Genomic DNA, 5,000 nt, shown 5'->3' with positions numbered 1-5,000 from the left:
GTTCTGCCATCAGTGTCCGACAATAGCGCTTCTTCATCGGATATCAGCCGGGATCTCACGCTCTCTGGAACTGTTTATTTCATCCACCGCACCTGCTGTTCTGCCATCAGCGTCCGACAACAGCGCTTCATCATCGGATAACTGCCGTGAAATACCGCTCTCTGGAACTGTTTATTTCATCCACCGCACCTGCTGTTCTGCCATCAGTGTCCGACAACAGCGCTTCATCATCGGATATCTGCCGTGAAATACCGCTCTCTGGATCTGCTCTGTTCTGGCAGGTAATCAGGGAGATTTTAAGTAGATGAGTGTCCGGGAATAGTGCACTGCACTCGGGCAGGTCACGCCGCGTAACCCGCCCCGTATCCCGGTTCCCGAACCCGCTTTTCCGCCCAAAGTTGTCCGAAGATGCTTAGGCCCAGCTGGGGAACGCTCCCCACGAAGCCCGGGTCTCAGCCCTGGAGCCCTGTGTTTCCGAAAACCAGGTTTCTGAAATCTGCGACCTGGTGGCCCAGTGATGTCAGCTGGAACTTTTTTTTTCCGGTCCGCTCAAAATTCTCCAGGGGATTTTAGGGCTTTGCGCCACATATTCCGACTTTTACTTAGTTTCTGACGGAGCCAAAAAAGTCCGGGTTTTTTTGCCCTCCTTATCGTCCCGACTGGAAACTTTAACTTTTTTTTTAAGTCAGAAAATTAAAGTCTTTTTCATCCAGGAGACCGACCCTTCCTTCAAAGCGTCCCAAGTGGTCCTCCGTCATCGGATATCTGTCGGGAAATACCGCTCCATGGAACTGTTTATTTCATCCATCCGCTGCACCTGCTGTTCTGCCATCAGTGTCCGACAATAGCGCTTCTTCATCGGATATCAGCCGGGATCTCACGCTCTCTGGAACTGTGTATTAGTCCATCCGCTGCACCTGCTGTTCTGACATCAGCATCCGAGAATAGTGCGCCGTTCTGGGACATGGTCTGGGATCTCCCGCTGTCTGGAACTGTGTGTTCATCCATACGTTACACCTGCTGTTCTGACATCAGCATCCGAGAATGGTGTGCCGTTCTGGGACATGGTCTGGGATCTCCCGCTGTCTGGAACTGTGTGTTCATCCATCCACTGCACCTGCTGTTCTGACATCAGCATCCGAGAATAGTGGGCCGTTCTGGGACATGGTCTGGGATATCACGCTGTCTGGAACTGTGTGTTCATCCGTCCACTGCACCTGCTGTTCTGCCATCAGCATCCGAGAATAGTGCCCCGTACTGGGACATCAGCCAGGACGCACCGCCGTCATCTCGTTCGTTCGCTCAGTCATCCATCCACGAAAGCTACCGATCAGCCACAGTGCCCGGAATGATGCCTCCTGCCGGGGTAGCGTCCGCTTGCTCCCCGACAGCCAGTTCTGCATGAGGCTCCGGTTCTTCCACCCCCGCCACTGTCCGAGGGTGTCCGAAAATACTGAGGTCTGAGTCGGATCCGAACCGCACAAACGCCGGTCTTCACGACTGGAGGCCTATGTTTCTAAAAACCGGGTTTCAGGAATCTGCGACCTGGTGGCCCAGTGATGTCGGCTGGAACTTTTTTTTTCCGGTCCGCTCAAAATTCTCCAGGCATTTTCTGAGCTTTCCTTCACATAGTCCGACTTTTACTTAGTTTCTGACGGAGCCAAAAAAGTCCGGGTTTTTTTGCCCTCCTTATCGTCCCGACTGGAAACTTTAACTCCGTATTTTAAGTCAGAAAATTAAAGTTCTTTTCATCCAGGAGACCGACCCTTCCTTCAAAGTGTCCCATGCAGTGCTTCGTCATCGGACATCGGCCGGGATCTCCCGCTCTCTGGAACTGTGTATTCATCCATGCGGTACACCTGCTGTTCTGCCATCACTGTCCGGGAATAGTGTGTCTTTCTGGGACTTGGTCTGGGTTCTTCCGCTCTCTGGAGCTCTTTATTCATCCATGCGGTACACCTGCTGGTCTGCCATCACTGTCCGGGAATAGTGTGTCGTTCTGGGACTTGGTCTGGGTTCTGCCGCTCTCTGGAGCTCTTTATTCATCCATGCGGTACACCTGCTGTTCTGCCATCACTGTCCGGGAATAGTGTGTCGTTCTGGGACTTGGTCTGGGTTCTGCCGCTCTCTGGAGCTCTTTATTCATCCATGCGGTACACCTGCTGGTCTGCCATCACTGTCCGGGAATAGTGTGTCGTTCTGGGACTTGGTCTGGGTTCTGCCGCTCTCTGGAGCTCTTTATTCATCCATGCGGTACACCTGCTGTTCTGCCATCACTGTCCGGGAATAGTGTGTCGTTCTGGGACTTGGTCTGGGTTCTGCCGCTCTCTGGAGCTCTTTATTCATCCATGCGGTACACCTGCTGTTCTGCCATCACTGTCCGGGAACAGTGTGCCGTTCTGGGTCATGGTCTGGGATATCACGCTCTCTGGAACTCTTTATTCATCCATGCGGTACACCTGCTGGTCTGCCATCACTGTCCGGGAATAGTGTGTCGTTCTGGGACTTGGTCTGGTCTCTGCCGCTCTCTGGAACTCTTTATTCATCCATGCGGTACACCTGCTGTTCTGCCATCACTGTCCGGGAACAGTGTGCCGTTCTGGGTCATGGTCTGGGATATCACGCTCTCTGGAGCTCTTTATTCATCCATGCGGTACACCTGCTGTTCTGCCATCACTGTCCGGGAATAGTGTGTCGTTCTGGGACTTGGTCTGGGTTCTGCCGCTCTCTGGAGCTCTTTATTCATCCATGCGGTACACCTGCTGGTCTGCCATCACTGTCCGGGAACAGTGTGCCGTTCTGGGACTTGGTCTGGTCTCTGCCGCTCTCTGGAGCTGTTATTTTCCTCCATGCGGTACACCCACTGCTCTGCCATCACTGTCCGAAAATAGTGCTCCGAAATCGGGTAAGTCGCGCGGGGGGCCACCCCTGTATCTCGGCTCCAGGAGCGTCTTTCCGCCCGGGGCCTGGCCCACTATGCTTAGGTCCAGCTGGGGAACGCTCCCCCCGAAGCTCGGGGCCCTGTCCTGGAGATCTCTGTTTCCGAAAACCAGGTTTCTGAAATCTGCGACCTGGTGGCCCAGTGATGTGAGCTAAAAAAAAATTTATCGAAGCGATCTAAAAAAGCCCAGGCATTTTCTGGGCTTTCCTTCACATATTCCGACTTTTACTTAGTTTCTGACGGAGCCAAAAAAGTCCGGGTTTTTTTCGCTCCACATAGTCCCGACTGGAAACTTTAACTTTTTTTTTTTTCCATTATTTCACCCGCGGAGGTCCGCAAACACCTCCAGGGGCCCACAACGGCCGAATTAAGCCAGGAAAAAGACACCAGAACCCGGATCTCTCTACCAGACACCCCCAGAGCCCGGAACACGGACCCAAACACCTCCAGAGGCCCACAACGGCCGAATTGGACCCGGAAAAAGACGCCAGAACCCGGACCCGGTCCCGGATCACCCCGGTACACCCGCGGAGGTCCGCAAACACCTCCAGAGGCCCACAACGGCCGAATTGGACCCGGAAAAAGACGCCAGAACCCGGATCTCTTTACCAGACACCCCCAGAGCCCGGAACTCGGACCCAAACACCTCCAGAGGCCCACAACGGCCGAATTGGACCCGGAAAAAGACGCCAGAACCCGGATCTCTTTGCCAGACACCCCCAGAGCCCGGAACTCGGACCCAAACACCTCCAGAGGCCCACAACGGCCGAATTGAACCCGGAAAAAGACGCCAGAACCCGGATCTCTTTACCAGACACCCCCAGAGCCCGGAACTCGGACCCAAACACCTCCAGAGGCCCACAACGGCCGAATTGGACCCGGAAAAAGACGCCAGAACCCGGATCTCTTTACCAGACACCCCCAGAGCCCGGAACACGGACCCAAACACCTCCAGAGGCCCACAACGGCCGAATTGGACCCGGAAAAAGACGCCAGAACCCGGATCTCTTTACCAGACACCCCCAGAGCCCGGATGAGCTCCACAAACACCTCCAGAGGCCCACAACGGCCGAATTGGACCCGGAAAAAGACGCCAGAACCCGGATCTCTTTACCAGACACCCCCAGAGCCCGGATGAGCTCCACTAACACCTCCAGAGGCCCACAACGGCCGAATTGGACCCGGAAAAAGACGCCAGAACCCGGATCTCTTTACCAGACACCCCCAGAGCCCGGAACTCGGACCCAAACACCTCCAGAGGCCCACAACGGCCGAATTGAACCCGGAAAAAGACGCCAGAACCCGGATCTCTTTACCAAACACCCCCAGAGCCCGGATGAGCTCCACAAACACCTCCAGAGGCCCACAACGGCCGAATTGAACCCGGAAAAGGACGCCAGAGCCCGGGTTCCGCTCCATGCCGCACACCACACCTGCAATACCGACCTCTCCCACCGGAGGGAGACAGAGGGCGCCTTCCACCCTGACTGCTGCCCGGGTGAGAGACACTATTCCTGGGGGGACTCTTTATCAGACTCCCCTTAACTAAAAGGGACTGCTGCCCGGGAAAGAGACACTATTCCTGGGGGGGGCCTTCTACCAGACCCCCCTGCCCCAACACACCATCCCCAATTTCACATAGCATATTCAGTCACAACTTGTCCGTTTCAAACACCCGCACCTGCAATACCCACCTCTCCCACCGGAGGGAGACAGAGGGAACCTTCCCCCCCACGACTGCTCCCCGGGAAACAGACACTATTCCTGGGGGGACTCTTTATCAGACTCCCCTGAACTAAGCCCGACTCCTGCCCGGGAAAGAGACACTATTCCTGGGGGGGCCTTCTACCAGACCCCCCTGCCCCAACACACCATCCCCAATTTCACATAGCATATTCAGTCACAACTTGTCCGTTTCAAACACCCGCACCTGCAATACCCACCTCTCCCACCGGAGGGAGACAGAGGGAACCTTCCCCCCCACGACTGCTCCCCGGGAAACAGGCACTATTCCTGGGGGGACTCTTTATCAGACTCCCCTGAACTAAGCCCGACTCCT

This window comes from Gasterosteus aculeatus, unplaced genomic scaffold (genome assembly GCF_964276395.1).
Source record: "Gasterosteus aculeatus unplaced genomic scaffold, fGasAcu3.hap1.1 HAP1_SCAFFOLD_25, whole genome shotgun sequence".
Lineage (NCBI taxonomy): Eukaryota > Metazoa > Chordata > Actinopteri > Perciformes > Gasterosteidae > Gasterosteus > Gasterosteus aculeatus.
Note: the sequence above shows the minus strand (reverse complement) of the source record.